This window comes from Tachyglossus aculeatus, chromosome 5 (genome assembly GCF_015852505.1).
Source record: "Tachyglossus aculeatus isolate mTacAcu1 chromosome 5, mTacAcu1.pri, whole genome shotgun sequence".
NCBI lineage: Eukaryota > Metazoa > Chordata > Mammalia > Monotremata > Tachyglossidae > Tachyglossus > Tachyglossus aculeatus.
The window spans coordinates 78,890,392-78,907,500 of record NC_052070.1 but is presented as its reverse complement, the minus strand read 5'-3'; the positions used below and the strand labels follow the sequence as shown (position 1 = coordinate 78,907,500).

Here is a 17,109-nt window from a genome sequence, read left to right as displayed (position 1 = left end):
GCAATTTCCCCTAATGCTGTGTTCCCTCCAAACTGTGTAATGAGAACACACACCATGGCAGTACTGACAATATTTGAAAACTGTATCATTTACTGGGTGGATGGTGAATTACAATCTTTCTCTTATAAGTTTTTTTAAGTACACATGCCAAGGGAAGAAATTGCCATCTCTGGTAGAATTTGACACTTTTATTTTAGTGGCACATTTTCATTTTTCACACTTCACTAGAGGCAAATGAATCTGGCTGATCTTTGTAGCAAATTAATATTCCTGGGTCATTTGGCCCTCCTTTGAGTGCATATTAGGCTGCATCTGCCTGTACCCAATCAATCAGTCAGCCACAGGGCCCAAAGGAGTTTGGAGTCCTAGTAGCTTCCCCAGGGAACGTATCCACCAACTCTGTTTATTTTCATTCGATCGTATCTACTGAGTGCTTACTGTGAGCAAAGCACTGTACTAAACGCTTGGGAGAGCATAATTTAATGATAGACACATTCCCCTCCCCACACGAGCAATATATTGTAACCCTTCAAGCACTTAGTACAGTGCTCTGCACATACTAAGCACTCAAAAATACCATTGATTGGTTGATTGATTCCCCAAGATACTAGATCTAGGTTGGGACACGTCGGATTGCTGGACGCATCCCCGGCTAAAGGATGGGTGAGTTTTGAGATCCCTAGCAATCCCCTCAAGTGCTCATGAAGATTGGAAGAAATGTAGACACCTGTCATCCAGTTTTCTAGTTGAGGGCCACCCTAGTCTGCAGCAGGTCTCATGGGCCTATTCCCGTCTGGACCGTGTCAACCAGAGTTGAGGGTTTCCAATTTCTCCCTAACCAGCAGAAAATGGTACCAGGAATCTGGAAGGGCTAGATTGTTTCAGAGTGTAAAGCACACTGAAATAAGGTAGCACTTCTGCCCCTCCTCTCAACCAGCCCCAGGTGTTCCCCTGGGTAGAGAAGAGTGGTGTAAATGATCTGAGGACCATGAAAATCTCACAGGACTTTTGCGGTTTCTCCCTTGCAGGATCTTTTTTTAAGGTATTTGCTGAGCACTTACTAGGTACCAGGCACTGTATTAAGTGCTGGGTTAGATGCAAGCCAATCAGGTAGGACACATCCCCCGTGGGCTTACAGTCTCAATCCCCATTTTACAGATGAGGTAACTGAAGCACAGAGAAGGGACTTGCCCAAGGTCCCACAGCAGATGCCTGATGGAGTCAGGATTATAACCCAGGACTTTCTGCCTCCTATGTGCTCTATCCTCCAGGCTAAGCTGCTTCTCCTTCTGCCTCCCTTTTTTGTCTTTTTTGTATCATTTCCTTCTTTAACTTGCCTCTCCTTGGCTTACCTTCTCTTCAAGTCTCACCTCTCCTATTCCTTCCTTTTTCATTCCCACCTCTTTGGCCATGTGCACTCTTTCCCCCATTGATCTCAGATATGGTGGCATCTTTATTCATTGGCTGCACCCCGTGACTCTCTGAGACTATAGTTGACCTCCAGTGTTCTGGGCATATGACCCAAGAGCTCTTCCCTATTGTCCCAAAAGATCAAGTGTCTACCCTCAGATTTAGTGCAATCTCTGGGTTTTGAGGCTCTTGAAACTTCTTTGCCATCTTGGCTTTTGCCACTCACTGCCCTGAATAAACAATCTTTCCTGCTCTGTCACCTGCTGTTTAGTTGAACTGTAGCAGCCTTAGGAGTAGTACTATATATTTGTACCTTTTGATTTGTACCTTTGGAAAATCTCAGTGATTAATTGTAGTCTGCAATTCTACATTTTTTTAGAAATTTCTAGAGTTTAGTGACAGCGCAACACCGAAAATACCTTGGAGGTGTATTTCCCCTTCCTGTTTATAAATGATAGAAGCTAAAAGAATTTTGTAATGTTTATTTTTTAAATTGTATATTTCTCAACATTTCCTAGGGGGAAAAACAGGGAAGTACATTTTAATATACTTCTTTATAAGTGGGATTAAAGGGAAACTTAACTCTTAGGTGAGCAATTTGTGCTTAAAAGCACAGCATGATCATATTTATTATTACATATTTTATGTTTATGCAAGGCAGTACCTTCTCCAAATGCCATTTTAAATAAACTCTGTCAGTACCCTTCCATCTTCTGATTTACTAATCCCATTTGCAAATCAAACATTAAGGCCAAATGGCTGCTACTTATTGGAGACCATCTGCACTTAAGCAAACAAGTCCTAGGAGTGGCAGGATATTTCCCTTTTCAGCTGGCTCTAAAAGTCTTCATCTCTTCCCCTGGGGTTTGTAAGGCAGTTGTCAGGAAGTCTTATTGGGAAAGTAGTGGCTCCATTTCTGCTTCAAGACTTCTAACCCTCACTGTCAATGTTTTCTTTTCATTTTTGAGGTCTGTAATGTTTTTCTCTGAGGTCTGAAGAATTGGTTTCAGGGGTGCCAATTCCAAGGATAGAGCCTCGTTTACCTGCCGTCTTTAGAAACGGAAATGAATAGAAATTCAATGATCCAAACTAAGTTCACTTGTCTGCCTTTCGTACGTTTACTCATGACCAGACTTTGGCAGCTACAGAGCGGCACTCTGCCCTTGCTTAAGCGGATTTATTTATTTGGTAATTTGATATGTGGCCTATGTCATAGTCTCTGTTACTAGTTACCCCACTGTATGATCAATAAAATCTCCGTTGCCTACTCTGCTGAATAACTTTAAAGAAAAAACAAAACTTCCCTTGTGACAGCCAACTGAGAAATACTAGCAACATTGAGATTCCTGGTGTTCAGAAGAAGCCGGAATGCAAAACAGGTATTTAAACCCCAACATTACTTAGTAGTCATTTACCTAGAAAAAAGGGAAAACTACTCCAAATTCAAAGTCAAATCTCTTTGAAATGCAGACATTTACTGTTCTGCTAGCAAATAACTGTGATTGAAGCTCATTGTTTTCCTTTTCAAGTTGCTTTGCTGGGAAGTTAGCTTGAAACATCCGAGGGAAGGGAAGCCTTCACATTCCGAAGCATTTCTTTCCTTTCGAGTCCCATGGAAATAAGTCAGTATTTGCCAAGCAAAGCTTTCATCTAGGAAATTAAAACTTAAATTTATCTACTTATGCTTCCTTTATATAAACAGATTGGGGCTATTAGTTCCCTGATATATTTCATCTTTATTCATGCTGTTGGGTATACATTCATTTCAAAAGCAAATTTACCTGCTGGTAATCAAGAGACCTAGATCTAGCTCTGGTTCAACTGCTGAGTTAACTGTGTAAATTTGGTGAAGTCGTTAATCCTGCCTGGATCTGGAGCCTGCCAACTTTGTTGACAAAAACTGAAACTATTAGGTATGAGCTACATAAAATCTCTTCATCACCACCCAAATTCTTTTCCGCCCCCTTTTCTGACCATATCTCAAAAGGAGATTTCCTGCCTGCTCTCAAATTCTACTCCTTCCACCTGTGCTTCCAAACCTATTCCTTTTTATGTTGTAAACACGCTTGTGCCCTTTCTCTTTCTATCCCTGATGACCACCTTCCAGCTCTCATTCTCTGATGGCTTCCTCTTCTCTACCTTCAAACACACCCCTGTCTCCTCTAGTCTACAAAAGCCCTTCTCTGAACCCCTCTCCACAATCCAGCCATCATTTCATATTCCGTTCCTGTTCAAAGTCCTCAAACAGGTTCTATATACTCACTGCTTTCATTTCCTCTCCTCCAACTTCCTTCTTCACCCTTCTGCACCCACTTCATTCCACTGAGACTGCCCTCTCCTAGGTCACCACCAATCAATCAGTGGTACTTATTGAGCACTTACTGTGTATAAATCACTATGCTTTTAGACTGTGAGCCCACTGTTGGGTAGGGACTGTCTCTATATGTTGCCAATTTGTACTTCCCAAGCGCTTAGTACAGTGCTCTGCACATAGTAAGCGCTCAATAAATACGATTGATGATGATGATGCTAAGCTCTTGGGAGAGAACAATTCAACAGAGTTGGTAAACACGTTCCCTGCCCAATACGAGCTTACAGTCGAGAGGGGGAGACGGACATTAATATAAATAATTATCGCTCCTTTTGTCAAATCCAACAGACTCTATTCCATCCTAATTCTCCTCGGGCACCGTGAACCACTCCTGGAAGCATTACGGAAGTTTGGTTTTTCTGATAAGGTTCTCTATTAGTTCTCTTCTTACTTTTCTAGTCTCTCCTCAGTCTCACAAGCTCCTTCTCTGCTTCCCACTCTCTAACTGTGGGTGTCCCTGAGGCTCTGTTCTGGTTCCCCTTCTCTTCTCAATCTACACTCATTCCCTTGGGAGCTTGTCCCCTCCTTTCAATTACCACCTCTAGGTTGATGACTCCCAACTCTACCTCTCTAGCCCTTACCTCTTTTCTTCTCTGCAATCTCACATTTTCTTCTGCTTCCAGAACATCTCCCCACAGGGCACCTCAAGCACAATGATTAAAACTGACACTCTTCCCTTCCCTCTCAAACCCTCTCCTCCACCTAACATTCCCATCATTGACTGTGAGCCCCCTGTAGGATCTGATTATCTTGTATCTGCCCCAGTGCCTGGTGCAGTGCTTGACACACAGTAAGAGCTTAACAAAAACACCGCAACAATTATGATAGTTGACAATACCACAGCCCTGCCTCTCAAGCCCATAATCTTGGCATTTTCCTTGAATCTTCTTTCTTCCAACCCTCATGTTCAGTCTGTTGCCAAACACTTTGGGTTCTTCCTCCCCAACATTTCCAGAATCCACCTCTTTATCTCCATCCAAATGGCCTCTATACTGTACCACACACTTGTCACATGTATTGGCCTCCACAGTCATCTCCTTCCTTTCAGTCTCTCTCCTCTCCAGTCCATTCATTACTCTGCTTCCTGGATCATTTTTCTAAAATGTGATTCTACACATCCCCACAATCCTCAGAACCACCTAATAATTATCCATGCCCTTTGACATTCAGCAGATCCTGGATCAATGTTCCCTCTTCACCAACTACATTCCAGTTAGCCTACTCACTGTGCCTTGTTCTAGTCTTTCTCAACGCTGATCTCATGCATATACCCTCCCGCATGCCAGAGACCTCCTCCCTTTCACATCAGGTAGACCAGAGCTCTCTCCAACTTCAAAGCCTTCCTGAAATCTTTTTTTAATCGTATTTGTTAAGCACTTAGTTTGTGTCAAGCACTGTTCAAAACTCCGGGGTAGATGTAAGTTAATCAGGTTGGAGATAATCCCTGTCCCACATGGGGCTCACATCCGAGTAGGAGGGAGAACAGGAATTGAATTCCCAGGAGGAAGCTGAGGCACAGAGAAGTTAAGTTACTTGCCCAAGGTCACCCAGTAAGCAAATGGCAGAAGAGGGATTAGAACCAGGTCCTCTGACTCACAGGCCTGTGGTTTTTCCATTAGGCTTTGCTGCTTCCCAGGAAATCACAGTTCTAGGAGGCCTTCCCTGATTTATCTCCCATTTCCCGTCCTACTGTCACTATGGGAGCTTTACACCACTTAAGCACTTAAGTAATAATAATAATAATGATGATGGTATTTGTTAAGTGCTTACTATGTGCCAAGCATTGTTCTAAGCACTGGGGGAGATACAAGGTAATCAGGTTGTCCCATGTGGGGCTCACATCTTAATCCCCATTTTACAGATGAGGTAACGGAGGCACAGAGAATAATGATTATGATGATGATGGCATTTATTAAGCACTTACTATGTGCCAAGCACTGTTCTAAGCGCTGGGGAGGTTACAAGGTGATGTTGTCCCATGAGGGGCTCACAGTCTTCATCCCCATTTTACAGATGAGGGAACTGAGGCCCAGAGAAGTTAAGTGACTTGCCCAAAGTCATACAGCTGACAAGTGACGGAGTCAGGATTAGAACCCATGACCTCTGACTCCCAAGTCTGTTCTCTTTCCACTGAGCCAAGCTGCTTCCCCTCTTTCACCTCAGTAGTACTATATAAAATATATTACTCTATTTTTTCTGCCTACCTGTATTATTTTAGTGTCTACCAGCCTGGCTAATTTCTTCACTCATTCATTCAATCATATTTATTGAGCACTTACTGTGTGCAGAACACTGTACTAAACACTTGGGAAAGTACAATACAACAATAAACAGTGACATTCCCTGCCCACAACAAGTTCATGGTAGGGATCACGTCTACTAATTCGAGGCAATCTTTTAAGCACTTGATGCGCCACTCTGCATGCATTAGGTGTTCAATAAATACCTAATTGATTCACTGATTGGAGCTCAATTTCTCTTTTGGCAAAGGGGTAGTAGTAGTATTCCTTGAGCACCAGCTGGGCACAGTACACTATAGTAAACCCATGAGCGGTACATAGCAAATTACTGACACATTTGCTGTCCTTTAGGAGTTAACACTATTGAAGAATAGTGTATGTTGCCAACTTGTACTTCCCAAGCACTTAGTACAGTGCTCTGCACACAGTAAGCGCTCAATAAATACGATTGAATGAATGAGTAGGAATCATTTCAGAAGTCCTAAAGATGGCTGATGGATTTATACAATTTTGGGAGCTGGTAATTAACGGGGGAAGCCTTGTCGGGGAGGTGGGATTTCAGGAGGGATGTGAAGGTGGCAGACCTGTGATCTGTCAGAGTTGGAGAAAGAGAGTTTCAAGCCAGGGGAGCAGTGTGAGCGAAGGAACAGATATGGGAGAGTTTAGAGGTGGGATAAACCAAGAGCATGTTGGATAGTAGTGGGTGAAGAGAATTGATAGGTAATAATAATAATAATAATAATAATAATAATAATAATAATAGCATTTATTAAGCGCTTACTATGTGCAAAGCACTGTTCTAAGCGCTGGGGAGGTTACAAGGTGATCAGGTTGTCCCACGGGGGGCTCAAAGTCTTAATCCCCATTTTACAGATGAGGTAACTGAGGCCCAGAGAAGTGAAGTGACTTGGCCAAAGTCACACAGCTGACAATTGCCGGAGCCGGGATTTGAACCCATGACCTCTGACTCCAAAGCCCGGGCTCTTTCCATTGAGCCACGCTGCTTCTCTACAGTGTGTCGGGTTGGTGGAGCCAGTCGAGAGGAGTTTTTACTTGAAGTGAAGGGACACAAGAAGTCATTGGAGGGTTTTGGGGAGAGCTATGGACCCGGTGATTCTCCCCGCCCCAGACTAACATCCTTACAGGAAGGGACAGTGCCTCTCAACTCTACTGTGTTGTACTCTCTCAACTGCTTAGTACAGTGCTCTGCACACAGTAAGTGCTCAATAAATACCATTGATTGATGTGAAAAATAGGTTTAATGTTCTCGCTACCTACCTACAGACAAACCTATCAAGAACGACTTTTCTTTGGAACGACGTATGCTGGACTCGTTGGAAGATCTAAATCAAGATAATAGGGGCATTACATTTTTTTCCTTTGGCTATTGTTTTGTCACATCCTGAAATGGAAATTTTGACCAATGCCATATTTGCTGTGTAAGTATGTAAAACCGAACCCTGCAGTTGCCTGGGGGGCTATCAGTAATCAACTCTTCTTATTGAGTGCTCACTCATTTCTTCTTTTGGCCTCCCTCACATTCTGAAGGATTTTAGAGAAGAAACGCCCTACTGTGTATATGCTATTTCTAATTTGTCCACGGCAAAACTTGACTGTGACTTGACCCCCTTTTAGACTGTGAGCCCACTGTTGGGTAGGGACTGTCTCTATATGTTGCCAACTTGTACTTCCCAAGCGCTTAGTACAGTGCTCTGCACACAGTAAGTGCTCAATAAATATGATTGATTGATTGTGTGCAGGGCACTCTACTAAGTACTTGGGAGAGTACATTCATTCATTCAATCATTTATTGAGTGCTTACTGTACAGTATAACAGAGTTGGAAGACATGTTCCCTGCCCACAGTGAAGCTAAAGTCCAAAGATAGACTCCTTCGCCTTTTCTCTTTCTCCTGTCTCCCAGCATCTCCACTTGGCTTTCTTCCCCAGATGACACAAATCACTGCTCCAGGCTAAAAATAATCCAGGTCCGTGTACTCTGGAAAAGGGTGCAAACATGAGTTTTGATGGGGGAGAGGCCAGCTTTCCTCTTTAAGGGAAGTTTTAAACTGCCTCTAAGCCACCTATAAAATCCCTTTTCAAGAGGTTGTGTTTTCAGACTTTTACCTGCTGGGGAGTACAGCCAACCAAGAATTTAATCTGTGATACATAAGTAGACCTTACTATTGGATAAAACCTTTCATTTTTTCCCCCCCCCTCACATAATGTAGTTATAATTGCCTAGAAGATATTGCTCAGGTGAAAAACTTGAAAGCACAGAGGATTAAAGGAGTTGGCCAGCATCATAAAATCCATTTAAGACTAAGTTGGAAACTGGTCTTATGTTCAGTGTACGAACTTCATCGAGAAAAAATACGGCAATGACTGCTGGGTACCAGCTAACATGGCTTAATTTACCTGCTCATTCTGAGAGATCACAGAAATTACACAAGATCCATGATCTCCCCTTACCACACTTGAACATGGTGAAGTTGTTGAGCTGTCAGTGGCCTGAAGGACAATCTTTTTGGTTTCCTTTTGAGTACCCAAAAGTTTAGAAATTATAAATCCCTTTTAAAGACTTTGTACCGTACAGGACTGGGCTTGCAAAGTTTGTAGTCAGCTAACAAAAGCTACTTAAAATACTTTTGTGTTAAGCAATACCTTTAACAAAGGAAAACACACCCTGCAGTGACTAATCGTACTAAGTCATTTACTGTCCAAACTACAATTCAGATGAACTAAAGTCTATCTAGAATTGTTATACTTTCCCTACCACAATACTCTGTGTTGTATTTGGACCATCAAGGAGAAATGACCAAAATATAACTTGATATTTATAGGACCTCTCCCTCTGAGTATCCCTTTTGTATACCGTGGAAACTGAAGACTAGAAGTATCGAGTTTGCTTTATTCAAATCAGTCACCCTTCTGATCAAGAATAAATGCTGTCTATATTTTCCTACAGAGCAGTTATCCTGAAGGATTTATAAACCAAGCAAAAAGGAAACAAAATGGCCAAATCTTGGCACAAATACATTCCAGACTTATTATGCCTCACACTAAACCAACCTTGCTTCTTTCCAACAGTTGTTCCAGAATACACATCCTGTGTTACTCCCTTTATTTTCCTCCTTAGAGATCACGCTAGATATCCACCTCCCAGTTGCGTGACAGAAAGGACCAAGAGAATGAAACTGTACGCTTCTGTTTTTCTTTTTTCCCTTAAAATTTAGCCAGTACTTCTTCATCCCAACAAAATAACGCTCAGTGTTTATGTAGAGTAGGAAGTTATTCTCTGGATTTCAACTGGGAAAATTGGTTGTGTCTTCCCAAAGTTTGGGGAGAGAAATTTTCTGTTGAAAATGCCACTTTGGGGCCACATTTCTACCCAACATTTTGTCAGACAATACTGCAATCCAGCTGAAAACTGGGATTCAATGGCTGAGGCTACAGCACCATGGCAATTTGCTAACAAGAAAGGAGTAGCTGTCTTGAGTAAAAGCTTCCTATCACACAAAATATGAGGAGGCAAAAGAGGAAACAGGCCCAGTGCTGTTTGTGTGCTGTGTGCCTTCTCAGACAGACACACACACACACATACATACTCTACATACTCTCTCTTGTAGGTGAGATTCATTATCAGTGGTGTCTTCAAATTAAGACAGTGCTCTGCACGCAGAAAATGATCAGTAAATGACTGATTATACATATGTAAAATCCAACACAGTTGAATCTTTCTGGCCTTAGGTGGCAATAAAAGTGGAAGAACAATGTAGAAAACTCAAATGCCTGTGCACACAAATGGTTTCTTCCAGTACTATTATGCTGCATTGAAATACGGTTTTCCTGCCAGAAAAATGTTCCCTAGTAGTGTTTTAGCTAAACACATAGCAAAAATACACATTGTGGCAGTACTGGGCGGCAGAGTGAAACAGCAGCATGGCCTAGCAGAAAGAACACGAGCCCAGGATTCATTCATTCATTCATTCATTCAATCGCATTTATTGAGCGCTTACTGTGTGCAGAGCACTGTACTAAGCGCTTGGGAAGTACAATTTGGCAACATATAGAGATGGTCCCTACCCAACAGTGGGCTCACAGTCTAGAAAATTCAGAGGACCTGGCTTCTAATCTCAGCTCTGCCATGGAGCTCACACTCTTAATCCTCATTCTACAGATGAGGTAACTGAGGCACAGAGAAGTGAAGTGACTTGCTCAAGGTCACACAACAGACATGTAGCAGAGCAGGGAATAGAACCCAGGTCCTTCTTACTCCCAGACCCCTGCTCTGTCCACTAAGCCACACTGCTTCTTACTAAACCACTCTCTTTCTCAATACAGTACAGTACCACAGGGTTGGTAACACGTTCCCCCCCAAGGTGAGCTTACAGTCTAGATGGGAAGATATACACTACTATAAATATGTGAATTTTATGTACATTACTGTTGTATTGTACTTTCCCAAGTGCTTAGTACAGTACTCTGCACACAGTAAGCGCTAAATAAATGCAATTGAATGAATGAAAGAAGGAACATACAATGAAGCAATACACAATGCCCTTAAAACAGAGAACCACGAATTGCAATTGAAATTCACTCTGACAACTAATATTTTGTGGGATAGATGGAATGTAGAGGTTTTTAGAGACAGGCCCGATGGTGGAGCCGAATGATTAAGGGGAAAAGTTTTAACAGAAGACAGGAGAAATAAAGGAGCACTGTTCTCATTTCAAAAGTACATTAAAGTAATCTTGCTTGTATGAGCAGCTTTTAATAATGGGGAATTTTGTAAAACCCAGGTTAAAAAAAAGTTCTATGAGTTCACCCTATTTTTTCTAGTCCTACTGTGATGGATTATAACAGAAAGTTCTAGTTGTCAAGATGACAAGGCTACTGACATTTGTGCCATTAATGAGGGATCCTTTAGAGTACTTTTTCAACCTACTGAGGCGACAGAGGGACAAATTCACGGGATTCCAATTAGATCAAAGCTTCCCTCCCTTGGAAACAAAATGGAGCTTTAAAATTGAGATCCCAAGTGCTCAAGCAAAGATATCAAAAGCGGAATGAGACATCAATTTCTAGAGGCCATGAGACAGAGCGGAGAAGGAGCACAAAAATTGGAGAGCGAGCAGGAAGGCACCCTGGAAACCCCACAAGTGGGGCACCAAAGCAGTAGTTTATCACTATTCTTCCCTGATTTATTCCATCAATCAATTAATGGTATTTCTTGAATATTTACTGTGGGCAGAGCACCATATCAAGTGCTTGGGAAAGTACAGTGTAATATTGTTGGCAGACACAATCCCTGCCCTCAGGGAGTTTACAGGGGGTGACAGACACTTCATTCCTCTAACGCTAACCTTCTCGCTATACCTTGATCTCATCTATCTTGCTGCCAACCTCTTGCCCACATCCTGCCTCTGGCTGGAACATCCTCCCTCCTGCACATAATAAGCGCTCAATAAGTACAACTGACTGACTGACATTAAAATAGAACTGGGAGAGAGTAAAGACAGCTGGGCCAGGTGGGATGGAGCCAAACAGAGGCACAAACCCTTCCCACTGCTGCAAAAACATGTCCTGCTTCCAGTAAAACATACCTTTCCCCTCTTAACCACTGGTATCAAAGCAATGCTTAAGCAAATGGCAAGGGGCCCATTTCTACCATTTGTCTGCTGGGTGACCTGGGGCAAGTGACTTCACTTCTCTGTGCCTCAGTTACCTTATCTGTAAACTGAGAATTAAGACTGTGAGCCCCATATGGTACATGGACTGGGTCCAACCTGATTATCTTGTATCTACCCCAGTGCTTAGTACAGTGCCTGGCACATAGTAAGCACTTACCAAATACCCTTAAAAAAGGGTGCACTGCTGCATTTTCATGGACTCTGTAGGCAGGAGATGCTCTATCCATGACCATGATCCGCCCGAGCATAAAGTCTCACTGTAAGCAACACTGTCTTGGATCTGAAGGACTACTCAATCCAGCAGAAATATTGATTGAGCTCTTGGGGGGACACAAGCAGAGTTAAGCATGATCCCTGTCCACAAGGAGCTTTCCATCGATCCGGGGAGACAGACACTAAAATAAATTACACTTAAGGGGAAGCAAAAGAATAGGCATGAGTTTCCAAATGCTAGTCTGTAAGCTTCTTGGGGCAGGGATTGTGTCTCCTTACTATTGGATGTTCCCATTGCTTAGTACAGTGCTCTGCACACAGTAAGTGCTCAAAAAATACTATTGACCGATTGACTGATATTTATGTAACTGATGTGGAGCTGGGGCATGTAACAAAGTGCTAACGGGGTACATAGAGAACAGCATAGTCAATACAGAGGGGAGGGGAAATGGTTAGGGGAAGGAAGTGGTTAGGGGAAATGAGAGCTTAATCAGGGAAGGCCTCTTGGAGGAGATGTGATTGTTGGAGGGGTTTGAAGGTGGGGAGAGTGGATATATGACTGTCATCATAGTTTGACAGCATAGCCATTCATAGCACCCTTGTTTTTAATGCCTAACCATACTTATGGTCATGTGTGTATTTTCTCATATATTCAATTATTTCTTCAGCTCTTCCATCCTAATAGACTTTGTTTCCATATCCTTGTTCTTCCTCCCACTCCCACTCGCTCTAAGTTTCCTCTGACTCCACTCTAGATTGAAAGCTCAGTGAGGCTGGGGACTATGTGTCTTGTTTTTGTTGTACTCTCGTAAGTTCCTCCTCTCTCATCTTTACTTCAGTTAAAATAATAATAATAACAATATTATTTATTAAGCACTTACTCTGTGCCAAGCACTGAACTAAGGCCTGGGGTAGATACAAGATAATAATAGGGAAGCAGCGTGGCTCAATGGAAAGAGCATAGGTTTGGGAGTCAGAAGGTCATGGGTTCATATCCTGGCTCCAACTGTCAGCTGTGTGACTTTGGGCAAGTCACTTACCTTTGCTGTGCCTCAGTTACCTCATCTGTAAAATGGGGATGAATACTGTGAGCCCTGCTTGGGACAATCTGATCACCTTGTATCCTCCCCAGCGCTTAGAATAGTGCTTTGCACATAATAAGCATATAACAAAAGCCATTATTATTATTATAATCAGATCCCACATGGGGCTCACAGTCAAAGTCGGAGGAGAAACAGCTTTTGAATCCCCATTTTGCAGATAGGGAACTGAGGCCCAGAGAAGTTTAGTGGCTTATCTGAAGTCACACAGCAGGTAAGTGACAGAGCCAGGATTAGAAGTCAGGTTGTTCCACCTTCACAACCAATTGCGCCACCCCTTGTGAGTGTCAGGGCAGCATTCATTCACTCATTCAATTGTATTTATCAATAATAATAATAATAATGGTATTTGTTTAAGCACTTTATGTGCCAAGCACTGTTCTAAGCACTGGGGGAGATACAAGGTTATCAGGTTGTCCCACTAGGGGCTCACAGTCTTAATCCCTATTTATTAAGTGCTTACTGTTTGCAGAGCACTGTACTAAGCACTTGGGAAAGTACAATACAGCAATAAAGAGGGACAATCCCTGCCCACAAGAGCTCACAGTCTAGAGGGCTAGACATCAATACAAATAAACAGACATCAATAAAAATAAAATGAAATTACAGATATATATATATATATATATATATATATATATATATATATAAGTGCTGCAGGGGGAGTGCAAAGGGAGCAAGTCAGGATGACGCAGAAGGGAGTGGGAGATGAAGAAATGTGGGGCTTAATCTGGGAAACAGCACAGAGGGTGGATTGGGGCTAAGGACGTGGGGTTGGTAATGATGGAGCCAGAAAGTAAAGAAGGTCTCAAGGTTCATATTGGGTGGGGGGTAGGGGTTTAAAGGAAGGAAAATGGGGACAGAGACTTCAGATCATGAGCCCATCAAGGGACTAAGATGTATTCCCACCTTCGTATTCTCTCCCAGAGCTTAGTAAAGTATGCTGCTCACAGCAAGCGCTTAATACAAGCTACTACTTCCTAGTACAGTGCTTTGCACTTAGAAAAATGTCAGTAAATACTACTGATTGACAGATTTACTATGTTTACAGGTCTATCAGAGAAGAATGATTCGAGTCAGTAAGGACAAATGTAGGGTATTCCAGGCAGTGAGTAGATGAGTCAGAAATACCCCAGTTAAAAATCTGTTAGGTATGAGAAGTATCTGGGTATCTTCTACTTTTGTGCCAACCTCCAAAATATCACTCATTGGGAAAGCAGCTAAATTTTACTTCTCCACCAAGTCTCAAACCAGGTGGAAGATGATTCTAGAATCATAGGTCTAAAGTGCCTCATACAGTCATATAGACTATTTCCTTGCCAAGAGGCAGGCCTAGCCTTGGATCATTAACAATCCTTAATCTGTGAGTCCGCTGTGGGACAGGGACTCGTTTTGATCTAATTAGGTTGTAATAATAATAAAAAAATGATGGCATTTGTTAAGTGCTTACTATGTGCAAAGCACTGTTCTAAGCGCTGAAGCACTGTATCTACCCCAGAGGTTAGTAGAGTGCCTGGCAAATAGTAAGCGCTTAACAAATGCCACAGTTATTATAATTATCATCACTAATGTGATTTATTGAGCACTTCAGTGTGCAGAGCACTGGATTAGGCAACAGAAATAAAAGATGTGTTTCCTTCAAGAAGTTTACAATATAAGGGGGTGACAAGTGGACAAAAATGAATTAATCTCCATGGTGGTGGTATTTTAAGTTGGCTGCTACCATTTCCCACCCATTATTTCAGTATTCCATTTTAGCATAGATCCATAATCAATCAATCAATCAATCATATTTATTGAGCGCTTACTATGTGCAGAGCACTGTACTAAGCGCTTGGGAAGTACAAATTGGCATCACATAGAGACAGTCCCTACCCGATAGTGGGCTCACAGTCTAAAAGGGGGGAGACAGAGAACAGAACCAAACATACCAACAAAATAAAATAAGTAGGATAGAAATGTACAAGTAAAATAAATAAATAAATAAACAGAGTAATAAATATGTACAACCATATATACATATATACAGGTGCTGTGGGGAAGGGAAGGAGGTAAGACGGGGATGGAGAGGGGGACGAGGGGGAGAGGAAAGAAGGGGCTCAGTCTGGGAAGGCCTCCTGGAGGAGGTGAGCTCTCAGCAGGGCCTTGAAGGGAGGAAGAGAGCTAGCTTGGCGGATGGGCAGAGGGAGGGCATTCCAGGCCCGGGGGATGACGTGGTCCGGGGGTCGATGGCGGGACAGGCGAGAGCGAGGTACGGTGAGGAGATTAGTGGTGGAGGAGCGGAGGGTGCGGGATGGGCTGGAGAAGGAGAGAAGGGAGGTGAGGTAGGAGGGGGAGAGGGGATGGACAGCCTTGAAGCCCAGGGTGAGGAGTTTCTGCCTGATGCGCAGATTGATCGGTAGCCATTGGAGGTTTTTGAGGAGGGGAGTGATATGTCCAGAGCATTTCTGGACAAAGATAATCCAGGCAGCAGCATGAAGTATGGATTGAAGTGGAGAGAGACACGAGGATGGGAGATCAGACAGAAGGCTAGTGCAGTAGTCCAGACGGGATAGGATGAGAGCTTGAATTAGCAGGGTAGCGGTTTGGATGGAGAGGAAAGGGCGGATCTTGGCAATGTTGCGGAGCTGAGACCGGCAGGTTTTGGTGACGGCTTGGATGTGAGGGGTGAAGGAGAGAGCGGAGTCGAGGATGACACCAAGGTTGCGGGCTTGTGAGACGGGAAGGATGGTAGTGCCGTCAACAGAGATGGGAAAGTCAGGGAGAGGACAAGGTTTGGGATGGCAATGATACATATTACCATCCATAAACCAGTGTCTTTCTTTCAAAGAGATTAGAATTCCTGAAAGACGCTCCCTCCATAATCCAAATTTCAGCCTAAAGACTAGTAAGGGGCAGTTTGGTAACCCTACAGCACAAATGGGGTTGCTGAGGAGAAAAACAGAGACCTGATGTGTCTCCTGGCTCTGTTTAAAACTTTGGATCCCTACGGGGTCCCCAAGCCAAAGTTTTCCTCTTTCCGTCACCCCAGAGTACTTATATGTTTAGCTTTTCCAGGAAGTTATTATTATTATCATTATTATTGTATTTGGTCCGGTTTTTTTTTTTTGTTACGTGCTTACTAGAGAAACAGCGTGGCTCAGTGGAAAGAGCACAGGCTTTGGAGTCAGAGGTCATGGGTTCAAATCCTGCCTCTGCCACTAGTCAGCTGTGTGACTTTGGGCAAGTCACTTCACTTCTCTGGGCCTCAGTTCCCTCATCTGTAAAATGGGGATTAAGACTGTGAGCCCCCCGTGGGACAACCTGATCACCTTGTATCTCCCCAGTGCTTAGAACAGTGCTTTGCACATAGTAAGCACTTAATAAATGCCATTATTATTATTATTATTATTATTATTATTACTATGGGCCAGGCACTGTTCTAAGCACTGGGGTATGTACAAGTGAATAAGGTAGGACACAATCCCTGTCCCACATGGGGCTCACAGTTGGTTACTATGCTTCAAACACTGTTCTAAGCACTGAGGTAGATACAAGTTAACTAGGTTGGACACAGTACCTGACCCACATGGGGCTCACAGGCCAAGTAGGAGGAAGAAAAGGTTTTGAATCCCCATTTCACAGTTGAGGAAACTGAGGCACAGGGAAGTTAAGAGACTTGCTCAAGATTACACAAGAGACAACTGTCAGAGCTGGAATTAGAAACCAGGTCCTCTGACTCTCAGGCCTGTGGGCATGACAGAATAGTAAGAGTGAATGAAAGGTAAAAACTCTTCTGAGTTACCATCAGGAAAGTAAACCATATTCTCTTACCACTGTGGGATTCAACTTAGAGATTGGGGTGTCATGCAGGTGCACAGGGGAAATAAATCTCTGTCAGCTACGGGCCCGCATAAAGCAGTCCTGCTTGTCTGACTTGTCCAGCAACACAAAGGACGAAGTCAGAAGATAAAACCAAACCCCTTCCCAATTTTACAGATACTGGGGATTATGTTAGAACTGCTCATTACCCAGAGAACGCACTGAATTTGGACTTGAAATCACACGTAAAAGTCATCGTGATTTGAAAACTATCCTGCTAACT

The 17,109-nt window shown here is 42.9% G+C and overlaps 1 protein-coding gene across 1 annotated transcript in view; it reads left to right on the top strand.

Moving 5' to 3' along the window:
• The first annotated feature begins 2,731 nt into the window (after nt 1-2,731).
• Nucleotides 2,732-17,109, top strand: part of CHRNB3 (cholinergic receptor nicotinic beta 3 subunit) — an 86,134-nt gene continuing 71,756 nt past the window's right edge. Inside the window, exon 1 of the mRNA XM_038747381.1 lies at nt 2,732-2,789. The gene's annotated coding sequence lies outside the window, so the exon portion shown is untranslated. The remainder of the gene's footprint in view (nt 2,790-17,109) is intronic.